We start from the raw sequence: 21,645 nt of genomic DNA, 5'->3' as shown, positions 1-21,645 counted from the left end.
TTGTTATAGTAGTATAACGTGGTACGCATTAGTGTAGAGCATATAATATGTATACACATTCAACACACCCATACAAAATGACATTACCCACTACCCGGTGACATTATACGCGACATGTCTAGAGAAACGCGAATGTATTGTTCGAAAGCTTATTGTTGGGATTGAGAGTAGATAACAGCTTCGATTTAACAGTCGAGATGGCTGGTGGTGGGAGACGGAAGTGGCGACGGAAGCGGCGTCACGGTCGCGCGCACCATTATGACGACACAGTGCCGGCTCCCGATTACGAACAACAGGTTTGTGGCTATAAGCCTATAATCATTGTATGCTTTAAATAGTGAAATTTGTTTATTTAGTAGACTTCTTTTATAAGTAATACCTTCAAAAATATATGGAAATAATATTAAATACAATCAATCTCGCTATTTTATTCGTTAGCTGATATTTAGAAAAGTATTGTTTTTACTATTAAATCGTCCTTTCTTTCTTTTTATTACTATTTTCTACGTAACGATCCGTACATAAGTGGAACTTATTTTTGAAGGGACTACGTATCTGTCATATCACGGTTGTCAATTCAACAGTTAGAAAGCTGCGTTACTTATATACTAACAACATAAGTAAGCGCACATGGTATCGATTTGATTTCAAGATATACCCTGCGAGTGGTTACAGTCACGCCAACAATAAAACTAAATCGCATAAGATTTCTCAATTAATTAATACGTAATGGTTGAATTGCGTAAACATTATTGTTATTTCGCAACTTTCGACATCCATCGTCTTCTTTTTGTCTAAAATCCATCCACTTTCTACTAAATTCCTTCAATTTGAATAAAGAAACAACATAACGCTATCTCAACACAACACAAATTGTTTAAAATAAAGTAGTGAGTGAAAACCGTGAATATCATTATGAACTGTAATTTAAACATTAATTAAAATCAAGAGACGGAACTAAATTTAACTGTAAAATAGTAGAATGAACTAAGTGCAATTAAATTGGATTATTTATATTGTATTTTAAGAAAAGGAAGTCAAGGGCCGGTGTTGCTCTTTGACTACTATTACAATAAGAACCACTTTACGATTGAATTGTCTGTGTCGTCAGAGGAGAGTAATTCAATTACCGCCCACAGCTCATAAATGGGTTAGTGGCCCGGCTTCCCCAGCAGTGGTCGGCCTCGTGCAGTCACGTTTCTTACTACTGTCAATATAACGTTCATATTTGTTAGAAGACAAGAACGGTACTTTACGTCAGTTGACATCGTCATTCTCTCATCACTACTTTATAGTTTTCTAAGTATCTGAGACGTGAGATGACGTACCTATACGTCGTGAGTACTACGTAGTTAAAAACAGTTAAAAAATGTACGCTTCGCAAGTAAAATTTGGCGATCTATCATACATTTGGCGTAGATTATAAACTGGAGTCTATTGAAAAATACAAATTACTACGAAATACAAATTAATATTAGGGTAAACGTTCAGTAACATCAATTTGTCTATTAAAAGGTAATAAGGGAAAGAATTCTTATATCTTTAAATTAACTTGTTTCACTTAACCTAAAAACTCCCAAATATTTCGATTTGTTCGTGAATTTTTTCATCAACTAACTTACCATTCTATTACGTCGTAAAGCAAACTAGAATTTACTGATGCTTACCTGAAAAAAAAAGACCATTAGATTACACAGTCAGCTTGAAAAAGTAAAAAATGCGATTAACCTACTTTAATGTTTTATCTTTTTTACAGTAAAAATGAACTTTAAGTAACTTCTATCTATAGATTTAAAAATTCAATTTAAAACGTAGCACAAATTGCATACCTAATATAGATTTTTTAAACCAAATTATTATAGTGTTACAAAATGTCAGTACGAATATCACAATACTTATAATAAATATACGAGTATATTTTACGGTGGTTGCGTAAATATAATTATAATAATGGAGCAGGTAGTACACACTATCCGTATATTTACTTGTTATATTTACGTAATTAAATTGCTCTCATACTATATTCCGATCAATATCCTAGACATATAATTTTGATAATGAAAGTAATGTCTGCAAGCACAAGTGCAATTGAAGTCTACTGCCAATCTGAATCTATATTGCAGATTTATGCAAATTAATTTTCCCATAGGAAAACGTTTTACTAAATATTTCTTTTAATATAATAGTTTTTTTTTCCGGATTTTTCGAGGCATTGCGTGTTGAGTGGTGGAACTCGTAAATATTAATTCATTCCCCCGAATGGGGATCGAACCCACAACTATCGAGTTACACCTTTGTGTATGTACGTTTCATATCAAAATAGATTTAATTTATTTTACAATAGTAATTAATAACAAAGTTTGTACATACATAGTACCTAGTACCTGATACCTGTGATATTTTTATAATAAAACAACTTTATATTGTAAGCCGACACGTATGTAAATGACCTTTCTTGAAGTCACAATGTCACACGGTTCGATGGATCGCGACGTTCCGAATGTTCATACGATGAATGCGATACGTATCGAGTTGTATAAAATGGACGAAATAGAAAATTAAAGCTTAGCAGCGGTCTCTGCAACATGTTTTAAATTTTCAAAAGCATTATAAATAATACTTGTAGACTAGAGTTTAATACTTTCATAATAGTATGAAAATGTTTTACTCGCCTTCGTCCTTTTGCCTATTTCTCCTAAACCATAAATGATGTGGATATTGTTTTCACAATAAAAAAAACTAAGTGGACGATTGTCATAAATCAATTAAAAAACATTTTGTGAATTATAACAAATATAAAGAAATCCAAGTGAAAACGACTTAAAGTGAACAATAGGGATGACAAAAGTTATGCAATATCTCACTGTAATGTAACAACAACAAAGCTAGTTCGAACGAATCTTTTGACGAAATTTATTAAGTTTCTCTGGAAAACTCCTTAAAAGTTTTAAAATTTATTTATTCACATGACTGCTTCTTATGGATCTACAGTTAAACGTAGTATCTAGTTGTACGTTTGTAATCTAGTAGTTGTCTGAATTTAATATTCACCCAAAAATATTTCATATATAGTACGTCACTACAAGGTTGTTTGCATTAGGTAACTACGTATAATATAGAACTATAAAAACATCGTACATGACGTCCGTTTCGCATGAGCTGTCTGGGCAGTGGTACGTGACCCAATCGTAAATGATCTCTGGACACCCCTTCACAAGGAAATAATTTACGACAATCTCAATACTACATAATTTAAAACAAGGTTAAAGTATCGTCATATACAATTCATTGATTTATGGGTGTTTTACTTTATGGAGAAAAGACCCACGACCCCGTGTAACACCAGAGGAGCTACAGGAGCATTGTGGAATGGCCTACCTGCGGCATTGTTTAGGCCATTCCACAGTAATTGGATAACAGCTGATTAAATTAAATAGGTAATTTTTGCATTAGTCTTAACACTAAAGAAATTACTCATTAGCTGATTAAATTATGGACATAATTAGCTTCAACGTCCAAATATTGACTTTGTGCGTGACACACGGTTAATGTAAACGTGAAACATAAAGACAATTCTACTTAATTAAGCTAAAATGGTTTTTAATTATTTAATTACATTTAATTTGTGACTAGTGAAAACATAATACAATAATATTAACCAATTTAATCGAAATGAAGACATTTTATAAATGTCTTCATTTACTTAAATAAGAGAATTGAGCTGAAAAGCTAAATAACGTAGTCATTGCTCTTCTTACTTGTGCCTAACAAAAACAAGCAAAATGCAAATTTTTCTTAACAAAATCATCACAAATTGTTCTCCAAAACGATTGTCAAAGTCGACATAATGCTAGCTAATTAGGAAATTCAAAAGAATGCCTCGTTATATATTCAGTAAATGACAAGACCATTTATCAAGAGGCCACACATTGTCTTACTCGAGTATTCAGAACAGTACCATCAATGCAAAGCATTTAACACTTTCTATTTTTGTCTTAGCGACAAACTCGTAGTGCTTTATCGAGTTACATTATTATTGAACAGTAGGTAAGTTACATTTTTATTTATATCGCATTTTTCTAGTAATATATTAAAAAAACATATTTTGGATAAAATCTTTTTGAAATGCAGTTACTGTAGGTACAGATTGAACTCCATGATATATATGATTGGTGGTTTAACCATTAATTACTATATACTACACTAGCGGCCCGCCCGTGGCTTCGCCCGCGTGAACTACGTTATTATTAATTTCTGTCTCCATGAGTACCTACGTCCTATAAGTGACATCCATGCAAAATTTGACATTCCTAGCACATGTAGTTTCTGAGATTTCGTGATGAGTGAGTGACCTTTCGATTTTATATATATAGATAATGCAAATAACTTGCTAAATTTAAAAGGTATACCTACAATATAAAAAAAAATATATATACGAATATAATATAGAACTTGAGTGGCTTTAAAACTTAAACGTTACTTCACTCGAGGGAATTTCACTGAACCTAGCAAACCGCAGTATAATATAATAAATTATAATAAAGAACTATTGTGCCCATGCTGCACCACGAAGGTCTCCAAGTCTTAACTAACTATCAATAACATTGTTATCAATATCTAAGACTTAAAGCGCACAGCGGTATCTAGATAAGCGGTAGAAAGCGCGGTCGAAACAACACCAACCGCGTTACGCGTTGAGCAAACTTGAAATAGAAGCCGCACCATAAATAAGGTTCGGACCATTTTAACTGTTTCTATTTGTGCAACGCGACTATTAAATTTTACATTACTATATACGGTGAAAACACCTTGTACTATGCCGTTATACTGTACTTAGTTTAAACTTTTAACACTTTGAAAGCCAAATATTTTTTTATTTAATAAATTAATTCGAGTGCAAAGGTTCAATGTTTTAAAAGTTAACAAAACGTGTAAAATCTCTAGTCCCAATGCCAAAAGCCACAAGGTCGACTATTGCGATAATCCTCCGCTCTGATCACGAAAATGTTTAGCACTAAAAAATGAAGACAGTATGTTGTCTGTTTGTGTATTAAAAGTTAGTAGAGAAATTATTGAAGAGAAAATAGTCACTATTCTTGGCGCTATATAAATTGAATATATTATTATGTAACTACGATTATTTGCAAAAGAATAAATTTAACTAATTACTTAAATAAATTTATAATATAAATTTTACTATTTCAATGAATAGTAATTTTTTATCCTGCTTTTATATCTTTTCACAACTATTTATTTCGCGACGCTCTCATGCTCATGCGGTTTTTATCACAAAATTGTATTTTTATATATTATATTTCTGCAAAATTGTATAAATAAAAAAAAAACACTTTTTATTTATATTAGGTACATATTTATTTAGGTATATTATATTCTTTCACGTAAGTATTTAAGTACGTAAGAGATAATTAGTTTTAGGATATAACTTTATAACAATGTTGGAGATGCAAAAAAAGCTTTCTTCAGGTTCATGCCATATCCCGCTTATAGTGGGGAATAGAGTTAAGACACTCCGTTGCGAACGTTATTTTAAATGAATGGGGATTTCTGAAAATATACCACTTGATTAAACTTGGGGATATTGGACATTATTTAAAGTAGAACCTGATGCTTATATTGTTTAACTTAGACTTTGCGATGTAAGCTATAGTTGTTTACTCAAATTCATGTTAAATGCACACCTTCTACTTGTAGATATATTATTCAATTAGTGTATTTATTTAACTGTATTTGGCTTATTGTTCGGATATATATATTTCTTTCCTAAAATCCATTTTGTATTTTCCAGCCACAAAGACATCAAAAGCAGTAAGTTAACCAAAAAGAATACATCTTTTAAAAAGATAATAAATAATACAATAATGTAATGTAACATGACAATAGCACTTTCACACCTAAATTCGTTGAAAAGGAAAACACATACATTTATTTTTGATCAGATATTATTTCTTTTGTAAATATTAAATATTTAAAGTTTATTATATCAATAACAGTTAAAGTCTTTATAGATGATTGCATTTTATTACATAAAATCAAATTTAATCTTAATGTGTCAAATACAATTTAAAATATTCAGGATTTGTAATGCCTTTATACGGTTCGTGTATTAACACATTAGAAAGATATGGTTCGTGTCTTATTACATTAAAACTTGGCCGTAGACATGGGCCGTAACGTCTTTTAAGCATAACCGGTGATCACTAGTTTCGGGGTTACGCGTAGCTAGTTTCAGAAACTAGTTATTTCTGTAACTAGTTACAAATGCTTCATAAGCAGTTGGAAGTTTAATACGATTACTTTTATAGTTATGATTGAAAACGTTTTAGGTTAAATTACAATATCTTGCTACTAAAATGTAATTATTTATTAATTTATTTTATATACAATTATTTTTATATATTTTTTTATATACACTTTATTATATTATATATTTTTAATATATAGAATTATATAGTTTTTTCGCTGATCGTTTTTTAATAATATTTGATATATTATTAAAAAACGATCAGCGAAAAAACTATATAACGATTTAATAATATTTGTAACATTTAAGTTGATTTGAATAAATATATTTGATTTGATTTTTTGATTTTGATTTCATTACGGAGTGAAATTAAAATTCCAAATTAAGTGAAAACAAAAAATTTACACACAAAATACATTCAAAAAGAGTAATTTTACACTTACAGAATGAAAAAAAAGAAATTTAAAAATACAAAAAATAAAACATAAACGCGAAACTGACACGTAATAGCAAAATATTATGGTTTAAAATTGGATGAAACTTGAGACCAAACTTGAGGTAAAAACCAGATGGTTATGGGTTCAATCCCCACTCGAGGAGATGAAATATTTATTTAAATTAATATTTTCATTTCTTCGCTCTGGTGTCGAGGTAAAGCGCGGAGTTGAGTTCTGCCACTCAACAAGCAATGCCTCCGGAATTCGGCAGAAAGTGGGGAACCTAGTGTAACAGAGTGTTACACTAGGTTCCCTCTGCCTACCCTGCTGTGTGTGGGAAACAGCGTGAAGTTGATTTATTTATATAGTATTTAAATTAAAATTAAATTTTAAAATTTTACTACTGAATATAAATAAATAATAAATAAATAAAGCCTTTATTCGCTGACCATTTCAGAATTTTTGTTTGCATAATTAAAATAAAGTATACAATAAAAATTTAAAAGACTTAAAATTAAAAACATTTAAAAAGTAATTAATTTTAGCAGCCTGTACTATTGCTATATAGCTAAACATAAAACAAAAAAAAAATAACAAAATACAAAACAAAAATTAAGATCTTAAAAAAAGTTATAAAAATTGTAAGCTCAGTTATGGGTTCTTTATTACGTATATAAAATATTTTTTCTGTTGAGCTTTATACAAACATTAAAAACATCATTAAAAACATCAAATTCAGATTTTTGCGCTAATTTATTATCAACATTCAAAGTTCTATGAAGTGATGGGTTTAGGCCTCAATTTTTTGTAGCGAACCTCGTATATCGGAATTCTTAAAAGTCTTAGTAGATCGCATAAAAAATCCCAATGTGCTTAAGATATACAAGTGTGAAGTGAACGTCGCAAGCCATTGTAACCGAACCTCTTTTAATAAATAATAAACATTAGGAAAGCTACGTCACGCTAAACAAAAAAAACTCGGAATTGGTTAAAGTCCACCGTCGTGGCGCAGCGGCACAAGGGCGTAGCTGTAACGCGACGGTTGCGGGTTCGAGCCCCAATCGAGGAAATTAAATATTTATTTACATTTATATTTTTATTTCTTCGCTCTGGTGTCGAAGCAGAATTTATTTTTTAATTATCGATATAAAATAATAATCGATCAAACTGCATTAATGCATACATATTAAACTACTGTCGTCTCTTTTTTTCTTGCGGAACGTACTAAAATAGAGCAAGATGCAACTACATAAGTGTCAATGAAGCTAATAAAAATAATATGGTTTTTTCTTGGAATTTTCATAAAACTATAAATAATATAGTTTAACTTCTGCGTTTACAGTTTAGAATCGCTTTTTCGTTTCATTGGGTGTATAATACAAAAAAGTACGATGTTTGTAGCTTTTCAATCAAATTCGCCTATTCTCGTCTCTTTTTTTGTTGCGGTACGTACTATAATAGAGCGAGATACAACTGTGCTAGTGTCGATGTAACTTGATTAGTGGTTACTGCTTACTCTCATGAAACTACGTATGTGAAATAATGGCTATGTGTACAGACACATAACCACAACGCAACATGTAAGTAGTTTCGAATAACCGCGTAGCTCACAATCACCGCGTAGCTCCGAATCATCACAATCACTAGTTTCGACGACAGCCCGAAACTAGTTATGCCGTGATTTGGCTTGTAAGCAGTTTCTGAAACTAGTGACGCTACGTAACGCCCATGTCTACTTGGCCGGACGCTGCGCTGGCCGCGTGTCTAGATAATTCGACTAGTTACAAATATTCGAGTAGGAACATATTTTACATTACCAAAATAAATTTCAATATCTAATGAGACGAAAACAACCTAATACTCCTTTAATGTTAATGAAGTTAAAGTAAAGCCATTTAGAATTTTCTAAAAAAAAAAATAACCAGGTAGTTAACAATTATATTGTAAGTATCATAATTGCTTAATGTTCTACAATTACTTAATTAAACAATTATTTATAATGTGTCAAAAAAAATATGTATCCCAATAAATAGTACAAAATTGATACTCAGTAAATATTTGAAATATAAATATTTTATTAACCTTTTTTCATCATAAAAAATAATGAGAGGTTAAAAATTATTATATTTGAAATAACTATTTATATAACTGCATATTTATGCAATTAGTCTAATTTAGATTTGACTCCATATTCTTTTGTCTTAGAAAGTCATACAATTCCTAGTATATTACGTATAGGTAGGTACAAGTTTTCTAAGCATACCCACATTACTTTGTTGTTGAAATTTAACTTCGTAGATTAACGTAGTAATATTTTTAATTATTACAATAATTATATTTAATTACTAAAGTCATAATCGATATTTCAAAGTATATTGAAAACAAACCTGTGGTGCTAGGACCGTTCTCGTTTGTGTAGCCGCCGTTTTGGTGATCACAAAAGACACTAGTCGTAACCACGAGGGCCTGCATGTCGCCCCATTCGGCACACCCCAACAAAATCTCCCATCAGTCACTCAACTAGAACATACCGCAAGTAATACAACACTGGGGACACTGAAAACTGGAGACCACTCGGCCGTAACACACGCACTCACTAGCGATTGTTACCGTTCCCTATACTGAATACTGATTCATTGGCGACACTGTTTCTTCGGGCGACATTATACAAACTTTCAATGTTTTGGAAACAATAGTCTCGAGCTTCGTAATTGGAGCAAATCTAATAAAGCTGTAACTTTAATTTTCGTAAGAAGCACCACACATAAAGCACTTAGATACTAAAAATTATTCGACCAATTTATATATGAAAGAAAATTTACACGATTCGACGATTCGTACACGATATTTTTCACAGTGAATAGGACAATAAATTTTTAGCACGTCCACAGATCTCAACTTTCTTCAATGTACTGACCGGAGGCAGCTGTGCGAGACCGGTAAAAAGAGAGAGAACTATACTTTGACGTAGAGGCTTTAAGGTTCACTTTGCTAAAAAAAATCTACAGAATTGCACTTTGATAACTATGAAATAAAGTTCAATATTATATTAAAAATATTTGTTGTAAAAACACAGCTGAGTCAGTTTCCTCGAACATTGCGCATGGAAATTCGAGATGGATTGAAAGGTAGTCATTGAGTGCGAAAGGGATACGAAAAGGTACGAATTGAACCGAGCCAAGCCGAATGTAAGCCGAGCGCCAAGGCCGACTAACGTCACGTTTGCAAGAGGCTAGACATGCCCTTATGTACTAGAATACTATACTACTTATATATTGTAAACCTATTTGAAAGTTTATTGCCCTGGAAAAATAGTAATTTTAAATAAAAACAATATTATTGCACACATCGATTGAGCATGGTTGTGTTCTTCTTCTTTTCCTTGCAATTATTTAGGTTAATTCCTTAAAATATAGAAAATTGATCCAAATATAATTCGGTATATTCTATATGCAACAACAGTGACAGATCAATATTTTGCATATTGATGAAGAGAATACGTCATTAAAGATCTAAAGATGACAAGATAAAAAATCATTTGTTTAGTTACATAAAACTTAAACAAATAGTTATTCTCATACCTTTAAAGAATAATATAACATTGTTTCTTATTAAATGCACTGTACAAATCGGTGTAGTAAAATATTATTCATGTTTTCTCTCCCGGCATCCGTTACCCATTGAAGCGTGACAGCAATGATACGCGAAATTTATTGAATGACAAAAAAATGTTTATTTTTACTCTCAATTAGTTACATGTAAAGATTTCTACATTATAAATAGAGCCTCAAATTTATATTGTATAATGAAATTACTTCCGGTTGTAAGCGAAATTATTGACAGAGAAGCATATCCTAAGGATATTTTATTATTGATCTATCTATCAGTTTCTTTGTTAAAATATTAATAATTACTTAGTACTTGAAACTTTAATCTATATAATCTATATATTGCCCCATCATGTACAGTCAAACATGTCTGTAGTCTAAACACTGTTTAAAATCACGAAGATTAATTCACAAGCTCACAAAATATCCTTAAGCAGGTATGGTATTAAAATTTCTTAAAAAAATACTTTCGTAACCGGAATAACATAAATTATAATTAGCATTTAATGTAAGAGAAATTGCAAAGACTTTTTCTTATTTATTTATATTACAAACTGAATGAAAGTGCCTGGAAAGTTTGGTCGCCAGTATTCATTTGTCGTAATTGTATAACATAGACGGATTTGGTGTTTGACAAATTTAACCGAGTAGCTGTTCTAAGACTATAGATAGACCTGGTGAAGAACTTGTTCCGTCATACCCTCTTAAATATCCAATTTTTTTACTAGTGAAGACGACGACCTCCTATATTTTTAATATTGGCCTTAAACAAATTTGGAAAAATGGGATCATTTTGTTTTTATGGGCCAAAATAAAATATTAATTATAGATATTCACAAGAAAATTATATAAGCGTTGTAAGCCTTACTTGAGAAGATTGAATGACGAGAGAAACCATAAAACTCTATCGAAAGTTTAGTAGGTAGGTACTCTACGATGATGATATATAGGTATAATTCAATCGATTTTGTCTTGTATACTACAGGGAACAAAAATCGCGTTAATTTATGAAAAAAAAAATATTTCATTGATTGAAGAATGAAAGAAGTTCCTTACAAAAAAAGGAATTATTTCTAACAGGACTTCAAAAATGTGCTTATTAAAAGGCACCTTTAGGTCCATTGGCATTACTTACATATATTGATATTGGTATTATTTATGTAAATGGCAACGAATGCTGTTGAACCGGTATGGATGAAAAACGTTTTTACCACTTCTTATTATCGATTCCTCCAAGTTGTTTTGTAAGCTGCAAAATACTTTAAACTGGCTTTATTTAACCTATTTAATACACTGCTTTTGTATATGAAAATACATTTTAACTTTGACAAGTTTATTATATTACATACACAATTAATTATTAAAATATGAAATATAACGACATGTTTGAAGCAAAACAAAGCCAGTATCTTAATGATATGATTTAAGTAAAATTAAATAAGTATCATAAAATCAACGACGATCAAGAAACATCACAACAGAATATGAAAATAAATATGAATACTTTAACAATTGGCATTAATCAAAATAAGAGAATTGATGAAGCTTAGCACGGTTGACGTGCATTGACCTGATGGTGTTGCAATAATAAATTAACAGTATTAAACCTTATTCCTTGCAACACACCTACTAGTCAAAACTTGTAATGCAACGTACTTATATACCTACTGACGACACGATGTTCACGACATTGATTTGTAATGCAAAACTGCAAACATCCTATCGTTATACCTACTGACGAATAGGCGGACCGTGAGAGTTTTACAACAGTTAAAAACCACGTTTACCATTGCTTTAAGGCGAATTAATACATAAATGACATCAAAGACTGTGTGTTAGATAATGATGAAGATTTTTGTAAGTAACAAATTCGAATAATTTTATACTTTTATAGGAATATTATAAAATTGAAGAGTTGGTTTGGTTGTACGCGCTCATCTTAGGAACTACTGCTTCGAATTATAAAATTCCTTTTTATCTTGGAGAATCCAATTATTGAGGAAGGTTATATTATAGATTAAATTGCATCACGATAATCGTTTCCATGTATAAGTTGTATAACCCACCGCGTGACAATGCTAGTCATGTATAAACAAATAATGTAAGCTTAATTACGAACTAGTTCATAGTACTAAGCGTCACGTCACTATGAATATTACCTATTTACACAAAACTGTTTACACTACCTACGGTATACAGCACACCTAACATGTGCTCCAAAGTCCCATATGTATTCTTATTTCATATTTTCGAATTTTCTTCTATAATTATACAAAATAATTATTATGTCACAATTGTGCACTTTGCAGTAATGATTTTAGATTACATAATTTGGAGGGGGGAGGATAATAACATTATAAGCCTAAGTGTGAAATGGAAGTAGCACACCTTTTGTACTACTCATTATATGCTTCACTTTTATGTAATGGTGAGAAAGACACGTTTATGCAGCTATACAATTTTATAAGTTATTTTGCATTAGAAATTATTGAAAAAATATATCGATATGAAGAAATAAAAGTTATTTATTAAAATAGTACAGACATTTAGACCATCGTGGCGTAGTAAGACAGCGTCTGGCAGTAAATGCAATGGTTTTAGATTTGAAATCCACTCTAGAAAGACACTACGGCGTTGACCACTGAACAAAGAGAGCGGAGAACGAAGTGTCTTGGTATTAAATTTTCTTAGATTGCGTAGCCATATGCGGGATACTGCGAGAAGCTAAGAAAAAAATATATTCGTATCATAGAAATAATGTATTCGTATCATACAATGAATATAAAAATAAACAAAGTGCACTGTATAGTACAAAAACAAAATAAATGAAAGTAAAAACGTTAATTTCTACATTTCAATGATGACAAATTCTAAGTTTTGACGAAATAAAAGCCTCTGTCCTTCTGGTCTGTCAGATCACATATTAAAGTTTAGCTTTAACAATTAATTTAATTATGAATACGGAATAATTGTAAATGACTAATGTTAATGAGTGGATATTAAAAAAATAAAAACAACAGAAATTACAGTATCACATTTGATCATAAATCACTGATCCTAGTGTATATAACAATTAATGTTTCTATTAATAATTAATAGTTTTATTATAAGCAAATATTTAACAAAAGAATATCTAAAACTTACCTAAAGAATGTCGATTTGGCCTTAGTCATAAGTAGAATTTAGACGTAATCACAAGTGAACTAATGGATAAGACTTGTGCCCCAGTTTTTTGTAATTTTCTCACTAGCTATGTGAAACAAGAAACATCATCGTCGATTAAGTTACAGACAACTGTTAGCCAACAAGTAATGCAAATAATGCGTAAAATTTCAAGTTATTGCAGAATTTCCATCATGTGGTTGGTAGTTTCATATTATAAGAATCTCTGTCTGTTTAGCCTTCTTGTAATATTTTTTTATAAATTTTGAAATTATTACAATAGTAGATGACTACGAAGTACTTAATAAATGTTTTAGTTAAAGACTTGAAAAACTTAGCCAATTTAAGCAACGAAGGTTCTTTTTTATAAAAAAAAACTCAGTCCAAAAAATTTTGAAAAAAGCTGTACGTATATGTATATGCAGTACTCACTTTAAATTTTTTATAATGATGTTTATCTACAATGTAACAATTTGTAAAAAATATTTTAATTCACTTACTTTCAAGGATCATTATTCACAAGGAATGTAGATGTAGGTAGATACGTAAATTTCGTAATAGTTCTTGACTAATTTAGTAGTACATATATAAATATACGTATGTATAATAAACTTTACATATATTATTATAATATATATTATAATATATATTTTGGCATAAATCATAATGTTAACATCTGAAGTAATAACACTATATCATGATTTTCCTGAAGAGTCAGCTATTACCACGCACTCTTACCCGTGTTTTGCATCTCGGAAATTAAATAGCATAATACATGTTTGTCATATTAATATAGGAACATGGAACAAAGAAATTGAATAAGTAGATAAAATTGAGTTATATTCTATACATAGGTATCTATAATTTATGAAGTAATTGGTAAAAAAAAATTATAAGTTATATACTCCATAAAAAAATACACAAATAGTGTGTACTGGTCTTTTAAATCATTTTTTTTATGTTAGTGTGATAGTACGGCAGCCAAGGGTGGAGTCCACTAACCGTGAAGGCTTCATAAGCCAACCAAGTTGAAAAACGTTAAGAAAAAATGCCCTTCTATTAGTTATGAATTCAACTACTAAGAGCACAAAACGTGGCGACGAGTATAATTATTCAGAAGTTAAAAAATATGTTTAAGCGTGTATATTTGTTTGGATTTTTCATGAAACTCTTTATATAATATAGATTATTCCTTAACATTAGAACTTTTAAACAACTTAATTATTAAATGTACTTACTAAATAGCATTTTACACTTGAGTACATTATAATGGCATATTTTTGCGGTTACGGAAGACATAATTCTTATATATAATCCATGAGACGGGCCATATCAACGTTTTCACTTTCTTTATGTCCCCAGCATTGAGCGTAGGATGGGCGTGACTGGGCTCGAGGCGGCCTTGTCGGTAGCACAATTATATACTTTCCCTGTTTTTATGGAAGTTTTACAGGAAAATGATATAACAATATTGTGAAAGTATCGGTAATATATTTATCTAACTAAAAGTTACCCCCATAAAAGTACCTACCTAAATAAAATAAGGTACCTTTGGATATTTTGCGCTTGACGCCTAGAATTTGTGCGTAATAGTTTCATTTAGTGTAGTGGTTTTTTCAACTTCGTTCTCCCTTTTTTATGTAAATATATTTATGTAAAAAAAATATTATTTTTATTGGTATTAATATCATATTATTATAGCAAATGTATTGAAAAACTAACAATAATACTGTTTTAACAATTGAATTACTTATTTACGAATTTTTCGAAAGTAGCGTGATGGGAAGCTGTTGGTACATTTGCGGCATCACATAAAATGACAGTTCTGATAATACGATTTGCATCTTATAGCCTCTGTCAAACAAGTTTTGCACGCAAGACTACAAGGTCAATAAATTGAATGATAAAGCAATTAGTTATAAGTTAGTTATAAGTAAAAATCGGCGTTATTATAGATAGACAAGATTATTTAATATAAATATTTGACAGGTTCGATTTCTTTAATCCTAAATAAATTTTATGAATCTAAGCCTGGTTAATTGCAAACAGGCTGTAATCCTGTTACAATTTAATGCGAGATTCATTTGCATCATTTTTAGTTAGTAAGATGAAAGTGACTCATTTATTTAAATATTTCTTAATATCGCTTTCTTATTTTAGCAACTGAATAAAATACAAGCCTGTAGGTAAAGAAATGGGTATGTTTATAATAATATCTTTCATCTACAATAAAATTTAATTTATTCAATATAAATAGTGAACTTATTATTTATATATAATAGATTTATTCAAAAAAAGAAAGTCAAACAAGTAAAATATAATTTTTATTGAGACTTTTCTAATAGGCAAAAGAACATAACGAATGTCTGACATAGTGAAATTTGACAATGCACTTACGAAGAAAGTTTATTTTGATTCGTCGTGATAAAACAAACGAGTTTCTTTTCACTATACGCTAAAGGCGTTGATGCATTTGACTTCTCACACAGGCACCAAACTTGACATATCTTGACTCTTCAGATAATGGATTTAAAATTAAATAGAATATAATTAGTAACTGGAGTGACGGATGTAACGTTACATGTTTGTTCGTTTATTAATTCTTATAAATATTTTAAAACCATCTAATAGAAATATAGATTAACAGCTAATAAAAGAAAATTAATTATATCTAGTCACGGCAGGAACTACAGCCGACGGTCACAGGGTGAGGGACGTCTTTTTTTGCCGATGATCTTTAAGTAAAATTTATACGTTATTCTTATAATAAAAATTATTAATTACAAACACATAGTTTCTATATTTTAATGTAATTATATATCTATATAAACTTTCCGATCTATTCATGTCAGTAAATAAATTTCATAGAAATCTGATTATGTATTCTAATGGCTCAGCAATTTACCAAATCAGTTACGCTGAAAGTAATTTGGTTTTACGATAACCTTTCACAATACAATGCAAGTGATAATTTGATTGTAAAAATATTAAAAAAACAAATGATATCTCTATGTATTTTAATTTAAAAAATAACAATACATTATTAAGATTACAATTCAATTTCTTTTATCAATCAACACAATCAACATTACATTAACTGCAAAGTTAATTAATTACTAGGTCCATACTTCCATAACAACGTACTACTACAATTGTATAATGTAGTTAATTTCAAATTGTAGGATGCCCTGTAGCACGATGGATTTTAAGAAGGTGGCTGGATGGATGCCAGAAGCCCAAGACCATCCCGATGGTTGGCGCTTGATAAGGGAGATCTACGTTCAGCAGAGGACGGCGATAGGCTGTTTAAAAAAATCATATTCAGCATATTCTTTAATGAAATTTACTTTTGCAAGCAATTTTGAATCGCCGAATGAACATAAGACTATTACCGGTTTAGAAGGCAGTTCTGCTGAGAAAAGCGAGTAAGAGACTCAACGGTTGTGCTTTTCAATGTAGGGGTTACAATTTCATTGTTTAATACAATAAGCCATGTAGTTTTGTCGTATATGATATATTTGTAATATATTTTTAATAAAATACGGATATATGCGTGTATGCAATGCACGTAACTGCCTCTACTTTCGCCGATCAAAAACAAACGAAGTCTGAGAACGTTACCATTCGTGGGACAGTTATAACACGATTAAATGTCATGGACCATGCTTAACATTCACTTTACTTTTATTTATCACCAAAAATATTTTATAACAAATATCTTCCCCATAAACCAGTTAAATATCTAATTGAATATCTAATACCTACTAAAAGTACCTTCTCTACCTACAAAAAATAAGATTATTAGAAGAAATTAGGAAATATTTTGACGTGATAACGTCTTACAATAAATGTTTAACTCATTGTTAAGTTCCGCCTGTGCGTGCAAGCGAGAGCACGGAACTAGCGATAGAGATGCACGATCGGCCTTAAGCGTTCAGCTAGTGACGCATCTCAATTAATTGGTACTTGTATTTAATCTGTATAATTTAAATTAAAAAATATTTGAATTAACAAGTGCAAATATATGTTAATTTGTCTGAAAAAAATGTAATTTTCAATTCCTCTCTTGTATTATACAAAATAATGGTAATTCAGTGATAATAATTAAATTCATAAAATTATGCAATTATTCATCAATGTTTTCTTGTGAAGTTATTATGTAAAATTCGTCCATAAATCGACTCTAGAGAAAACCAGTTTTTTTTATAAATGACTTTTTTCAGTTCAATGGATTTGAAATTTACCTTGAGCGCTTCTATTATAATTCAATTTATACGAGAGATTAGTTGCAGCAGAAAATAACCGCAATTATTTTCTTTTATTCTTCCGCTACTTTGACACTAAATAATAGGAAACACATTTAAATTATATCTACCGTTGCTAAAGATTACAAGAAAACCCTTGTTTATTTGAAATTACTCTGAAAAATTTATTAGGCCTTTTCATTTAAAACTGTTGTAATGAGCATGAATTCAGAAAGTGTATCAAATCCATCTCGACAATAGCCATTAGAAGTGACTATCGACATAAGTCTCGACATGATTCTTCTTGTGTTGGAAAGCATTACACCAGTGGTATAATATTATTTTCACTGACACGTAATGTTTTCCCCGCTCAGTAGAAAAATGCTTATGTCTATATTGCTTTATCTTGTCTACTTCTTCTCCACTTCTCCGCAACTTCCAACTCCACTCTTTCTCTCTGCGTTCTCTGTCTTCCGTGCTCTATATGCGGGATACAGCGTGAAGTAAAAAAAACTTATTAAGTTAGTTATTATAAAGTCAAAGTTAAAATAATAAAAGATTATTTTATATCCTCATTTTTTACTGTTTTTAAATAAACCATAAAGGCTATTACCGTCTGTACCGCAAAACATTATTAGTCTAGCTTAGATTCAATTGCTTTAAATTATACCTGGTATTGACACGCAGCCTAGTAAATGCATAACGGTGGACTTTTTTGACGTAACTGAATTTATTTATTATATCAGATTGGTATTACCTTCTGTTTTGCTTCACAAATCGCTCACGTTTGACAAAACTTAGTTTAAAGATATTGCGGTTGCTTGCTGTGCTGACCCGGTCTTGGTAAATGGAAATGATTTAATTCTTCAATCCCCACTGAAGGATTATATGATACATGGGATCCACAATCAACGTGCGTATCCAAATTTAACATTGTCAGTTTCTTACTTGTTTTTCCACTTTAAAACTACAAAACTGTTACTAATTTATATTTCAGATATAGAATTATTATATTTAATTATTAGAGATATTTAATTATTATAGAAAATAAATCCAATATTATGTAATAATCAGTAATTGAAAAATATATGTTACCTTTTAAATTATTTCGCGAACATCCAAAATTGACTTTATTTTTACTATTTGTATTGTTTATTAGACCAAAAGAAACTTTCTTTGAAAGCGTGTTTGACAAAACTTTTACGTGAAAGTTTAATATATTACAAAAACGTTCGAGCATTGAAAGCGAAGATAAATAAGGTTATACGAGTTACTGACGGCCCTTTATAACGTCGTAGGCGATTATAAATAACTTTTTACTGGGTATAATTAGTTACTTTTTAATAGTATTTTATTTTATAATAATCTGATGAACGTCTAATCCTAATATGCCGCTGGTGCTCATGCTGGTGCATATAAATTACAGAAATCTTGAAATATACACAGGTGTACTCCACTCCTAATTTTCTTCGTGATCTATACTAATATAATAAAGCGGAAGAGTTTGTTTGTTTGTTTGTTTGTTTGTTTGAACGCTAAGATCTCTGGATCTACTGGTCCGATTTACATTGTTTTTGTTTTGTATGAAAGCTGCATTCTTCAGAAGTGCTATAGGCTATATAACATTACATTATACATATAAACTAATATATTTTAAAGTACTTTCTAATTTGACATGCAATTTATTCTGCCATGTTAATAACAACCGTCGCGTCGCTACGCAACCGTTACCGCGACATTTTGATATTCATCCTTATGAAAATAAATATAATAGTCACTTTTAGCATTTTATGTACATTGAAATTATAGTTTACTGTATAACATACTAATAAATAATTAAGACTGATTCGAAATGACCTAGCCTTTGGGCGGCACAGTATGACCGACGCGAACGGGCATTTTCGAACTTTATTTGCTGTTTATAATTAATTTAAAATATACTTTCTTATTTTATTTGATATTGCTGGCAAAAAATATCGTTTTAGGTAGTTTTTCGGTACTTTTTCTAATATTGAGAATATTCTTTAGTCACTTCTTATGGTGGTTCATTTCAATTTCTAAGATATTTATTCTAATGATATGTCTCTACTTATTATTCTTTTTCATTATTTTAGCTTATATTTTCTTACTAATTCTATTGAAAACTGAAAATAATATATTTATTAAATATTTTTATATATATTTATAATATTTTTAAGCAGGCGTAGCCGCGTCCGGGTCCACTAGTTCATAATAAAATATTAACGAATTGGACAACAATACAGACACACAATATTATTAGAAAGTATATATATATTGTAACTTTTAGTGGTATCCTTCGCGTGTCACCTGAATCATCGCGTGCAAGCAATATTCATTATATACGTAGGTTCATCAGGTCGGTAAGGGGTGTGTACACGAAAAAATATTCCAGGGATGGTCCGATAGATATATATAAGGTTGTTTTAGTTTTCGCCATTTGTTATACGTAGAAAGTAAAAAATTTAAAAATGTTCTTTGTAGGTACTCGTTTCAACTAGTGGCCGTCCGCAACTTTATTTACGTGGATTTTTTGTCCATTGACGTACTACTTCCATTTCCCACCCGTTGTTATGGAAATTGGTAACAGGTACGCATAAAGAATCTAGAGTTAAAAAACTCCGTTCTCTGCTCCACGCCACGCTTTGTCACAGTATCAGACCCGAGAAATAGAAATAATTTAAATATCGAATCGAGAATTCATGTGTTTTTGTTAGATATTATTTTTCAGTTCCATGCACTTCCTGCATTTGCTCGATAAACAAAGAGAACGCTGAGTGACGAAATGAATTAAATTGAAAAGGTTTTCATAGTTTATATCTTACTTATAAGACACACATAAGAAATACTAAATTGTTTTAACTAACACTGGTTTTAGCAGGACATAATGTGAATTAATAAAGATAAATCTAAACTAGTTCAGCTCCTGGTGGAACAGCTTTCCAAATCATTATTAATAAATGCAATAAATCAAGAATCAAGGATTAATGCTTATAATAGGAGACAGATTGATTTAGCTAGCATTTGGAGTTTAGTAACTGGGATTTTCGAGGACAAAATATTGATATTCAAAGGAATTACAAATTATTCTTAAAAGAGCATCGTTAGTTTAATATTAGAGTTAAATAATAAAATGTTTTTGTTTATAAAACATTGAATTGAATTGAATTCTTGATATATGGCGTTTCGAGCTTATAAAACATAAATATAAAGGGAAAGTTATTTAAACATTAGATTATATGATTTTGTTTAAAAGTTATTCTTCATCTTAGGAAACCAACTGGTCGTAAACACGTATTTAGCACTGGTGAAGCGGTACAATGAGACCTGGACCGGACGAGCGAGAGATATCACATTAGAAACCGCTAGGAACACACCTCGTTGAATATTGGTTACACTGTTCAAGTTCAAGTAACTGATAATCTGATAAATGTTAGATTATGTGAAAATAGAACGTTCTAGATTTACAATTGAGTGTATCGTGTGACACTGTTGTTTGTGGACCATTACTAAAGGCATCTTGAAGATTTGCTATCTTGATTGTCTTAACATCTCTAAAGTAGATAACAGAAGTAGAACCAGAGAATTAATATTTTCTGGATCGAGATCAAAATTTTTAGAACATGCCTAAAATCGGAAAATTCATGGAAATAAGACGTATTTTGCTAGAATATGTTCTTAAATAAATATGACTCACAGTCCAATCAAGTTAATGAATTTAAGTTAAATTTTTAATCAGTATTTAAATTTGTAGTAAAAATTATAGTAGAATAATTACCAATGATAGCGCACAGTGTATTCCTAAAATATCTAGTCTTACCTTAATATTATAGCTAAAAAACTCATTGATCATTTGAAGGAGAAAAAGTGGATCGTTACTTTCGAGTAAAACGTGACAAAATACGTTTGAAACT

The 21,645-nt window shown here is 30.4% G+C and overlaps 1 protein-coding gene across 5 annotated transcripts in view; it reads right to left on the bottom strand.

The window, feature by feature from the left end:
* Positions 1-21,645, bottom strand: part of jvl (javelin-like) — a 53,645-nt gene that overhangs the window by 24,516 nt on the left and 7,484 nt on the right. Inside the window, exon 1 of one of the 5 annotated variants that reach the window (XM_085202697.1) lies at positions 9,087-9,729. The exons of the other annotated variants lie outside the window; for them this stretch is intronic. The gene's annotated coding sequence lies outside the window, so the exon portion shown is untranslated. Of the gene's footprint in view, positions 1-9,086; positions 9,730-21,645 lie in introns of those variants that run through there. 5 annotated transcript variants of the gene reach the window in all.

Source organism: Heliconius melpomene, chromosome 19 (assembly GCF_056956725.1).
Source record: "Heliconius melpomene rosina isolate 202511_hmr_F chromosome 19, ASM5695672v1, whole genome shotgun sequence".
Taxonomy (NCBI): Eukaryota; Metazoa; Arthropoda; class Insecta; order Lepidoptera; family Nymphalidae; genus Heliconius; species Heliconius melpomene.
This window is presented reverse-complemented; position numbering and strand designations above follow the sequence as displayed.